Source organism: Arvicola amphibius, chromosome X (genome assembly GCF_903992535.2).
Source record: "Arvicola amphibius chromosome X, mArvAmp1.2, whole genome shotgun sequence".
Lineage (NCBI taxonomy): Eukaryota > Metazoa > Chordata > Mammalia > Rodentia > Cricetidae > Arvicola > Arvicola amphibius.
This window is the reverse complement of record NC_052065.1, coordinates 115,795,871-115,808,542: the sequence shown is the minus strand read 5'-3', so window position 1 is coordinate 115,808,542 and position 12,672 is coordinate 115,795,871.

The following is a 12,672-nucleotide window of genomic DNA, read 5'->3' as shown; positions in this document are numbered from 1 at the left end:
TATATTTAAAAGTAAATAAGTCAACTTTACCTTACATTTCTATTTTTAATTAAATTTATTTATTTTACATCCCTACTGTGGTTTCCCCTCTCTCCTCTCCTCTGAGTCTCCCTCATCTCCATAGCCCCAAATTCACTTCTCCTCCTTTTCTGTTCAGAAAAGTGCAGGCCTCCCATAGATATCAACAAAGCATGGTATATCAAGTTGCTACAGAACTAAGCACATTCCCTTTTATTAACACTAGGCAACGCAACCCAGTATGTCGAATAGGGTCCTAAAAGCCAGACAAAGTGGTAAGGACAGCACCTGCTCCCACTATTAGGAGTCCCTCAAGCAGACCAAGCTACACAACTGCATTGTCTATGTAGAGGGCCTATACTGGTCTCATGTAAAGTCTCTGGTTCTCAGCTCAGTCTCTGTGAGCTCTGGTAAGCCCAGGTTAGTTGACTGTGTGGGTTCTCTTGTGATGTCCTTGACCCTTCTGCCTCCTTAAATCTTTCTTTCCTTTCTTCAATAGGATTCGCTGAGCTCAGTCTAATGTCTAACTTTGTGTCTCTGCATCTGTTTCTACCAGTTGCTGGATGACTACTGAGCTAGGCACCAATCCCAGCACATCTCATAGGCAGGGCAAACTGTAGGCCAAAGGTTATGCGGCTGGGTTGGTGTCCCAGTCCTCCACTGATAGTCTTGGCTGGTCACAGGAGGTGGCCAGTTCTGGCTACTTGTTCTCTTTTGCTAGGACTCTTAGATAGGGTCATCCGTGTAGATTCCTGGGAGTTTTCCTTGTGCCAGGTTTCTACCTGACCCTGAAATGACGACCCTTCCATTTGGCTCTTTCAGTGCTCTTCCCCCACCCCACCCCACCTGTCCGCAGTTCACCTGCAGAGTCTCTTCTATTTTCCCTTCCCAGGAGTGCCATGCCCCCCCCCAAACTCTCCTCTTTTCTCTGAGTCTGTGGATTGTAACTTGGTTATCTTTTACTTTACAGTTAATAGATACTTATAAGTGAATACATACTATGTTTGTCTTTCTGAGTCTGGGTTACCTCACCCAGGATAATATTTTCTAGTTTCATCCATTTGCCTTTGACTTCATGCCATCATTGTTTTAACATCTGAGTAATACCCCATGCACCATATTTAATTTAACAATTCTTTGGTTGAGGGTCATTTAGGTTGTTTTCAGGTTCTGGTTATTATGAATAATGCTGCTATGAATATAGTTGAGCAAGTATTCTTATGGTATGATTGTGCATCCTCTGAATGCTCAAAAGTAGTATGCTGGATCTTGAGGTAGGTTGATTCCTACCTCATTTTCTGAGAAACCACCATATTGGATTCCAAAGTGGCTGTACACATTTACATTCCCACCAGCACTGGAGGAGTATTCCCCTTGCTCTACATCCTTTTCAGCATAAGCTGTTATTTGTGTTTTTGATCTTAGCAATCTTGACAGGTGTAAGATGAAATCATTTTGACTTTCATTTCCCTGCTGGCTACTGATGCTGAACATTTCATCAAGTGTTTTTGGTCATTTGAGATTCCTCTGTTGAAAATTTGCTGTTTAGATTTGTACTCCGTTTTCAAGCAGATTATTTGTTATTTTGATGCCTGTTTCTTGAATTCTTTATATATTTTGGAGATCAGTTTTCTGATGGGTATAGGGTTGGTGAAGATCTTTTTCTATTGTGTACACTGCAGTTTTGTCCTATTGACACTGTCCTTTGCCTTACAGAAGCTTTTCAGTTTCATGATGGCCCATTTACTTATTAGCAATCATAGTGTCTGTGCTACTGGTGTTATATTCAGGAAGTCGTTTCCTGTGCCAATGCATTCAAAGTTGTTTCCCACTTTCTTTTCTACCATGTTCAATGTACCTTGATTTATGTTGAGGTTTTTGATCCACTTGGAGTTGATTTTTGTACAGGGCAATAGCTATGGATTGATGGAGGGCTCCCATTGGCTAATAAAGAAACTGCCTGGCCCATTTGATAGACCGCCCCTTAGGTGGATGGAGTAGACAGAACAGGAAGAGGAAGTGAGGTAGAAGGATCAGTCAGATGCCATGCCTCTCTTAAGTTAGGCAGACCGCCGTGCCTCTCCTCGGAGAGATGCCAGACATGATGAAGCTCCAGCCCAAGATGGACGTACGCTAGAATCTTTCCGGTAGGACACCACTTCGTGGTGCTACACAGATTATTAGAAATGGGTTAAAGCAAGATGTGAGTAAGAGGCTGAAAATAATGGGTCAGGCAGTATTTAAAAGAATACAATTTGTGTGTCGTTATTTGGGGGCACAAGCTAGCTGGCGATCAGGAGCAGGGCTGCAGGAAAGCAGCCCTTAGCTCTACACTACAGAATGGCGCCCAACGTGGATAACTGAATCCACAGAAAGCCTGAGAAAGCTTGGGAAAGAATAGAGTAAAGCATGATTTCTCGGTAGCAGCAATTTCTCGGGTTTGGCTTTGCTTGCTAGAGCAAGAGCTCTCATCTAAGAGAGGCTTCCTGACTCAGCTTTAGCTGCAAAACCCTGCAGCTCTTTTAAGAGGTCCTGCCACGAAACACTTAAAAGGTGTTGATGAAAATAATGCATGTTTTTCAGTTTTCAGCTGTAGCAAGAAAAAAGTTGTGCTGTTTTAAAATGCCGGCTTTCTGGGCCGTCCTGCCAGGGCAAACTCTGACTCTTTCAAGCAGGCGGTCCTGACTATGGAGCTTTTGATTGTTGTTTAACACTGTTGCAGCTTGCTTGCTGGCAAGTACCTTGAAACGCCACAGAGTTGTGGTAATAAAAATGGCTCTAGCAAGTACCTCTGCCATGAGGCTGGAAAGCTAAGGAATGGGATGGATCTAGCTGGCAAAGCCACGGCTTGAATCCTACCCATATTGCTCAGTAATTTAAAGACTTGTGTGGTCAGAAAGAGAGAGAGAAAGATAAAGTAAAGAGAGATTCAAAAACAAAGAAAACCTCTAAATGATTTATAGTGTGTTAAAAATATATGCATACTAAAGGTTAAAGTTCTTAGGGTAAAAAAGGAAGAAAGAAAGTAGTTAGGTGTGGTAGTACACACCTTTAATCCCAACACTTGAGAGGCAAAGGTAAATTGACCTCTGTGACTTCGAGGTGTGGTAGCACACACCTTTAATCCCAGTGCCTGGGAGGCAGAGACAGACAGATCTCTGTGAGTTCAAGGTGTTGTAGAGCACACCTTTAATCCCAACACTGGGGAGGCAGAGGCAAGTAGATCTCTGAGAGTTCAAGGACAGCCTGGTCTATAGAGTTATTCCAGGACAAAGATATACAGAGAACCTGTCTCAAAAAGTAAAAATAAAAATAAACGAAATAGAGGTTAAAACAAAGCTGCACAAAGATGGAAAATATACAGAGAACCTTGATACTGTATACTATTATGCTCTCTTTGGATTGTTTGAATGCTGAGGAAGGAGCAACAGCTGCTAAAAGATATTTGTTTATAAATGCTACTGAACTAATACAACATAGATATTTTGAAAATACCTTGACTTCAGAATTTGGATCTAAGGATATGATACTTTGGAAAAGAGATTCTTCTTTTGTTTTTACAGAAAATGAAACCCTGCAGATTGCTTCTATCCCAATGTGGTATGATAGACCACGCCCTCCTGAAAGGTTGCTGTGAACAACTTCAGAAAATTACTTCACCCAACTGATGACTGAGATGAACCTGGCACACAGGTTACACCATGAAAGATCTGATTAACAGCGCCCCCATTCAGCATGAAGCAGTTTGGAGAGAAATAACTGCGCCCATATTCCCAAATATTGTTTATAAGTGTTCTTTTACATTTAAAGGGGGATATGATATAGATATGAATAATTTACATTGATATGGATTTTGCTTTAGTGATTTAAATTTAAGGTCAATTTTGTTTTATGTATATGTATTTCTGATACTGATTAAGGTATTGTGATTGTGTAGTTCATTTTAAAAATGTAATGTATATAGGTTGTTAATGGATAGTCAATAATAGTAAAGCTTATAGTCATGTTAGTTAGATTTTCTAGATATATAGAGATATATTTAAGTTACATAGGCATTCTTCATATCTTCCAAAGACTACAGAATATAGCATTTAAATGTTTTAATAACTTAGGGCTTTTCATGACAATGAAACTTGTCTGCTCCTGGCAGCACCATTTATTTCAAGAAGATGATGGGCATCAAAGAGGCTCCTTATGGAGTTTGATAGCCATTGGGCAAGAAACTGCTCTTGCTTGGACTGTTGCATAAACTGGACACAGAGAACCCACAGAGAGGACTGCTGAACTTGCCTAAATGTGAGATGATTCTTTGGGGTTCCTGACTCATGAAAGAGTCTGTGAGACATTCTGCAGGACACAGTAGATACTGACTGAACTGCCTTTGAAATTTCCTGCTTCATGGAAATGTCTGTGGATACTATGGGCCTGAAGGCTGAAGATGGATGCCCCAACAGTACAAAGGAACTTTGGGTGACTGTCCAGGCAGCGAGATGTCTCTGTCATTTCTAGAGTTTTGTAAGTTGCTTATTTCTTATTTACTTAGGTAATATTGTGTCCTTCTGGAGTCTTTGATGGAGCTGAAGAAGAATAGATAGATAATTATAGTTGTTTTCCTTTGTTATGATAAAAGATAAAGTAGATATAAATACTGTAACTGTAATTCTTACTTGATAACTGTTTTGTTATATGTAATTTTACTATGTTAAAGTTAAAGCCTTTCTTTTTTGTTTAAACAGAAAAAGGGGAAATGATGGAGGGCTCCCATTGGCTAATAAAGAAACTGCCTGGCCCATTTGATAGACCGCCCCTTAGGTGGATGGAGTAGACAGAACAGGAAGAGGAAGTGAGGTAGAAGGATCAGTCAGATGCCATGCCTCTCTTAAGTTAGGCAGACCGCCGTGCCTCTCCTCGGAGAGATGCCAGACATGATGAAGCTCCAGCCCAAGATGGACGTACGCTAGAATCTTTCCGGTAGGACACCACTTCGTGGTGCTACACAGATTATTAGAAATGGGTTAAAGCAAGATGTGAGTAAGAGGCTGAAAATAATGGGTCAGGCAGTATTTAAAAGAATACAATTTGTGTGTCGTTATTTGGGGGCACAAGCTAGCTGGCGATCAGGAGCAGGGCTGCAGGAAAGCAGCCCTTAGCTCTACACTACAATGGATCAGTTTGCATTCTTCTAGATGCTGACATGTAGTTATGCCAGCTCTGATGGAGGACTCTCATTGGCTAATAAAGAAACTGCCTACAGGGAAACCCTGTCTCGAAAAACCAAAAAAAAAAAAAAAAGAAAGAAACTGCCTTGGCTTTTTGATAGGGCAGGATTTAGGTGGGTGGAGTAGACAGAACAGGATGCTGGGAGTGAGGCAGACACCTCTGTCAATCACCATGCCTCTCCTCTCTGGGTCAGATGCGATGGAGCCAGCTGCCAGGTCAGACATGCTGAATCTTTCCTGGTAAGACACCACTTGTGGTGCTACACAGATTATTAGAAAGGTGTTAAGGAAGATGTGAGAATTAGGTAATAAGAGGCTGAAACTAATGGGCCAGGCAGTGTTTAAATGAATACAGTTTGTGTGTTGTTATTTCGGGGAATAAGCTAGCCAGGTGGCCGGGAGCCAGGTGGGATGAAAAACAGGCCTGCCCGCAGCTCCTCACTACACAGCACAATTTGTTAAAGATGCTTTCTTTTCTCCATTGTATTATTTTACCTTCTTTGTCAAAAATCAGGTGTTCATGGGTGTGTGAATTGATGTCAGGGTGTTTGATTCAATTCTATTAATCTACCTGTCTGTTTTTATGCCAATATCAACCATGCAGTTTTTATTACTATAGCTCTGTAGTATAGCTTGAATTCAGGGATGGTGATATCTCCAAAAGTTCTTTTATTGTACAACTTTGTTACAGTTATCCTGGGTTTTTGTTTTTCCACATGAGTTGAGTATTGGTCTTTCAAGATCTGCAAAGAATTGTGTTGGGATTTTAACGGGAACTTTATTGAATCTATAGATTACTGTTGGAAAGATGGCCATTTTTGCTATGTTGATCCTACTGATCCATGAGTATGGGAGATCTTTCCATTTGATATCTTCCTCAGTTTCTTTCTTCCTAGACTTGAAGTTCTTGTTCCACAGGTCTTTCACTTGCCTAGTTAGAGTTACTCCAAGATATTTTGTATTATCTATGGCTATTGAGAAGGTTGTTTCACTAATTTCTTTCTTAGCCCATGTATCATTTGTATATAGGAGGGCTACTGATTTTTTTAGTTTATCTCGTATCCAGCCAGTTCACTAAAGCTGTTTATCAGCTGTAGGAGCTCCCTCATAGACTTTTTGAGGCTGCTTATGTTTACGATCATACCCCTTTGTGAATAATGATATTTGACTTCTTGCTTTACAATTTGTATCCCCTTGATCTCCTTTTGTTGCCTTATTAATCTAGCTAGAACTTCAAGAACTATATTGAATAGATATGAAAAGAGCAAGGGAAACCCAAAATATTAAAACCCCAAAAAGACTTTAACTATGATAAGGAATGCCCTTTTCCCATAGAATGCTGGGTTTTTTTTTTTTTTACAAGAAAGCCAAGTAGTTGAACTCAAAAGACTTTTTTCCTATCAAGGGAAAAATAATCAGCATTAATGAATGATAGTGATATAGACAATTTTAAAAATATCAATTTGTGGGTGGGCGCACTCCTCACCGTCCTGATTTCCTTGCTCATGTTCTCCCTTTTTCAGCTCCTCATTTGGGCCTTGGGAGCTCAGTTCTGCACTCCAGTGTGGGTCTTTGTCTCTATGTCAATCCATCGCCAGATGAACCTTCTATGGTGATATGCAAGATATTCATCAGTATGGCTATAGGAAAGGGCCATTTCAGGCTCCCTCTCCTCAGCTGCCCAAGGAACTAGCTGGGGACATCTCTATGGATACCTGGGACCCCCTCTAGAGTGAAGTCTCTTGCTAACCCTAAAATGGCTCCCTTAATTAAGATATCTTCTTCCCTGCACCCCTATCCACCCTTCCTCCATCCCAACCATCCCATTCCCCCAGGGTCTCCCCATCCTCCCCTCCTCCCTTTTCTATCCACATCTTCCCATCACCCCTTACCGCCACCCCACCCCCACCCCCAAGATCCCAATTTTTGCCTGACAATCTAGTCTACTTCCAATATCCAGGAGGATAACTATATGTTTTCCTTTGGGTTCACCTTCTTATTTAGTTTCTCTATGATCAGGAATTATAGGCTCACTGACCTTTATTTATTTTATTTTATTTATTTTTTGGTTTTTCGAGACAGGGTTTCTCTGCAGCTCTTTTAGAGCCTGTCCTGGAACTAGCTCTTGTAGACCAGGCTGGCCTCGAACTCACAGAGATCCGCCTGCCTCTGCCTCCCGAGTGCTGGGATTAAAGGCGTGCGCCACCACCGCCCGGCTTCACTGACCTTTATTTCTGTCTAGAATTCACTGATGAGTGAGTACATACCAAATTCATCCTTTTGGGTCTGGGTTACCTCACTCAGAATAGTGTTTTCTATTTCCATCCATTTGCATGCAAATGGGAGCTCACCAAGGACAGCTCCACCGGGACTGAAAAAGCATGGGATCAAACTGGATTCTTTTAACGTGGTGGACAATGAAGGCTGACTGAGAAGCCAAGAACAATGGCACTGGGTTTTGATCCTACCGCATGTACTGGCTTTTGTGGAGCCTAACCTGTTTAGATGTGCACCTTCCTGGACCTAGATGGAGTGGGTTGGACCTTGGACTTCCTGCAGGGCAGGGAACACTAACTGCTCCTTGGACTGGAAAGGGAGGGGGAGGGAAATGGGAGGTGGGGAGGAGGCAGAAATTTTTAATAATAATAATAAAATAATAATAATAATAATAATAAATACTTCCTTAAAAATATCAATTTGTGAGAACAAAATGTATCAACTGGCATTCTTGAAACTACCCTATTATATAAAGCCATCCCAGGTATTTAGTTACTTTAAGGTGAAACACATGAAAGACAAGAAAACAGATCACCTTCCTTTGACAGTATAGCCACACCAAGCTGTCAAGTTGTTAAAAGGCTTCTTTAAGCTTCCAAGATTAAGTCAAGTCTTAACTATGCCCTTCTTTCCCTTTATATTTTTACTACATTGGACAATGAGAGAGTCTGAAATTGTGTGTCTTTGTGTGTCAATGTCATAGAATTGCATCCAGAATAAACTCTTTATTAGGATCTTAATGGAGATAGCCATAAAATAGAAGTTCTTTGGACAAATAAGTGGAAATATTAGGCTATGTGATGTTAATGTGTATACAATAAATTTATTGTGCTTTAAACCCTTTAATATTAAAAATGAGTGTTGTACTTAGCCAAGGAAATGAAGTTTGCTATTTTTGCTGGTTATTATGACTGGAATATATAACAAGTAGTCTATAGACCACAATTTGTGAAACATTGTCTTAAACATTTACCTTTGAAAAGCCCCAGTAAAAATGGAAGTTTACCTTAGTAAAAGCAACACATTAACTGTTAGTGTACTCTATCATATTTGGTGGAAAACACATTCCCAAGTGAACAGAACATCAGAAATATGCATTATTCAAGGAGCTCACAGTTTATTGGTAAGATGTTTTAAAAAGGAATGAAATCTACAGTTTTACTATTGTAAGGGCTTAAATATTGGTATAAGATCATGCTATCTTGAACAGGGTGGTAGGGTGAAAATTAAAGGAAATGGCTATGCTTAGGAAATAGTATAGAGGAAGATTAATATGACTTTATAGTAGATTAGGAGATGACACTACAGAGCTTGATTTTGTAAGAATATGAATGGGACTCTGCTCCCATGAAAGAAAATGAGAGAAAGGAACAGATTGTGGGAAGGCAAGTTTAGCCTGTGGGGTTTCTAAAGAGAGCTATTATCAGGATCACCCTATGTTACTGTTATTTAGTTTTTCTGCCCTGCTACATTGTAAAATAAGGAAACAGTTCATGTAAAGGATGTCACATTAATGATTCTGTCTAAATCATTTATCCTCTCACTTATTCCAGTAGCAGCTTAATTGATTAGCACAAATGCCAGACATAGCCTATAGCAGTAAGAAATTCATAGACAGAAAGCAGTAATTCACAAAACTAGGTTCTCTTAAAAGTATCTAGAGGTGATGATCATATTAGTGGTTTAAGATAATTAACATTGATAATATTTCTAACAAATAAGTGAAGATATAACAAAGTATATGGCCTTTAAATTGCTATTTATGCAGTCAGTCAACATTTATGTATATTCTGTATGGTTCTATTTCAATGCTGAGTTCTGAAAAGATAAAGCTTTCAGAGCTCATGATGCTAAATTTTTCAGAATTTACACGTGGGTGGGTGTTTCAGACATATAAAATGTAAGTAAAACAAATTGTTTGATGTTTTGTGGTGGAAAGCCAGATTACACACATTTGGGGAACAATGGTAAAAAGCCTTCCATTCTAATTAAGGGTTGACAAAAAAAATTGATACTTGAACTCATCCTCACAAAATAGAAAATACATAAGTGGGCAAAGGGTGAGGTAAATGCAAGAAAATTCCCCCCCCCCCACAAAAACCCACATTATTATGAAACAGATATTTGAAATGTATCTCGAAGGTAGTATAAAGCATTTTAAGAATGTTAAGCAGATGAGTCAGGATTATGAAATGTATCTCGAAGGTAGTATGAAACATTTTAAGAATGTTAAGCAGAGGAGTCAGGATTATGATTTTCAAATGTAACTTCAACTAATTGGCATGGAGGACAGGGGCAATTAATTAAAAACTCCCAAAGGGGTTCAAAGGGCATAGAGTGGAGTAGTATCAATAGGGATAAGAAAGAGATGGGTTGAGTAGATGTCAAAAAGGTAGAATCTAAGGACTTAGCAACTTTCTGCATAAATGCTAGGACTACAGGTTAGGGGCTAGAGACACGGCTTACCAGTTAAGGGTGCTCTTCCAAAGGGCATGATTATAATCCAAAGCACCCATATGGAGGCACACAACTGGCAATAACTCCAGTTCTGGGGAGAATCTTACACCCTCTCATGGACTACTCAGGAAAAAAAAATGATTTTAAATAAAAAAAATTAAGTCTATCCAAATTGACAAGGCTCACCTTCCTGGACCTGGGGGGAGTTGGGAGGACCTTGGACTTAACATAGTGTAGGGAACCCTGATGGCTCTTTGGCCTGGAGAGGGAGGGAGTGGGGGTATGGGTGGAGGGGAGGGGAGGGAAATGAGAGGAGGGGAGGAGATGGAAATTTTTAATAAAAAAACGAGAAAAAAATTAAGTCTAATGACAAAACTGTCAGGTTTTCTCAATAAACAACATTATTGATATCATTTAGTACAATCTAATGGGAAGACTTTAAGGTGATAAAATTGTTTGGAATACAAAGATTTTGGTTTAAAGTGAAGTGTCAGAGATGTGAAGATGTTTATTGGACAGTTAAGAAATAGAGGCCCAGGATCAAGTAAGTGTTCTGAGTTGAACGTATATTTTATACTGATGATCTGTATATGGAATTTGATTCCAGGGACTAACAGTACTTCTGATTACTGGAAAGACAAATAATTTTTTTTCCAGTTTATTTATTTTTTATTAAAAATTGCCATCTCCTCCCCTCCTCCTCCCCCTTCCCTCCCCTCCCCTCCACCCATACCCCCACTCCCTCCCTCTCCAGGCCAAAGAGCCATCAGGGTTCTCTACACTATGTTGAGTCCAAGGTCCTCCCAACTCCCTCCAGGTCCAGGAAGGTGAGCAACCAAACTGACAAGGCTCACACAGAGCCCGTCCATGTCGTAGAGACCAAGCCCATCGCCATTGTCCTTGGCTCCTCGGTCAGCCTCCACCATCAGCCAAAGTTCTGATGAGGAGCAGAAGGAGAGAGATCATGAGAAAGAAAGTCAGAACCATGAGGGATGCGTTCACCCACTGAGACGGCAGGACAGAACTAATGGGAGACCACCAAGTCCACTTGGAATGGGACTGATGGAACATGCGACCAAATCGGACTCTCTGAGGGTGGCTGATGGTGGAGGCTGACAAATAATTTTTTACTAAAACATTAGAAGTGGGTGACAGACGGGTGGTGGCAGTGACTGAGAATTATGGCAAGTAAATTCTGGCCAACATAATGAAACAACATGACAAAATCTCAATGCAAAGAATTCTGCCCACAGCACTGACAGAATGCATTTTGCTATAAAGTGAGTAAGGGTCATTTCATAAAATTAATCACACATATGAAAATGTGAAAGTTCTCAAAAAGTACTTGAAGATTGAAATTATTCTAAATATGGTTTTGACTCTTGGAAGTAACCTACAAACCAACAATAAAATAATCGAGAGATATTTTTAAATTTCAAATTAGTGAGATGGCTTAATAACTAAAGGCACCTACTGCAAAGCCTGATATTCTGAATTCAGTCCTCAAGATTCACATAGGAGAAGGAAAGAGAGAAGAACTAATCTCCTGAAAGGGCACTTGTCCTCAGATACACACAGGAACAAACAGAGCACACACACAGACACACAGACACACACAGACACACAGATGCACTTACACACACACAAACACATGGACACACAGACACATAAACACACGCAGACACACAGATGCATATACACACACAAACACAGACATACACATATTAAATAAAAAATGTAATAACTTTTAAATAAATTAAGTATTCAATTCCCCATAAATTAATAGAGTATTCTATTAAATGACCAATGAATAAAGGAGGAAATCATAAATAAAAGTTAAAATATTTCTAGATCTACAGCTCTACACTGTAGGTGATTCCTATGGACCTAGTTAGATCACTAAGGGAACTATTTTGCTAGAGATAATATTTATATACACATCATTAGAATTCTGGCTTATATCAGTATCTCTAACAACTCCCAAAATCAAATGTCTAAAATAAATGGGTAAAAATTATGAATGATTTTATGTAAAAAAATTATCATGATTTGAGTAAAATAAAATAACCAGAGAAATAATTGATAAAATATAAATTCTCAAAAATCTGTAAAATCTGTCCTGATAATCAGCCAAATCCAAATAAAGATATCAGAAAATACTGAGCGAATTAGCAGATGGCTTCGGAATTCACAAAGTGTTATAAAAGGGTTTTTTACAAGTATTTTTGTATACCAGGAGAAATCAGAAGGGATTTGCTGTTAGATTAAAAAATCCTATTATAAAGACATAACAATTAAGAACATGCAAAATTGGTTTAAAAAAAGATAAGAAAATTAATTAATGGAACAAAATTTAAAGCCATGGTCAAACTAACAAATATTCAGTCATATTGCTTAGAGTAAGAGGTCCCTACAGTACTTTGGAGAGAGATTTTATTCAATAAATAGTCCTGGGTCAAGTGAATATACTTATGGGAAAATATCCAATGTTGGGTGGACTTTCACAGCAGTAATGGTGAGTGAGCATACATAACATTCTCTCCAGCAAAAGAACAAGTAAACTTTTGTAAACTATTCTAAATGAGTTTACAGTATCTGGAAATTTCTCCAAGAACCCAAAGAAAAAGATATCTAATCAACCTAAATCCTGGTATGAAAAATGAGATTTACAGAACTGGACCCTTGACATGTTGATATTTTA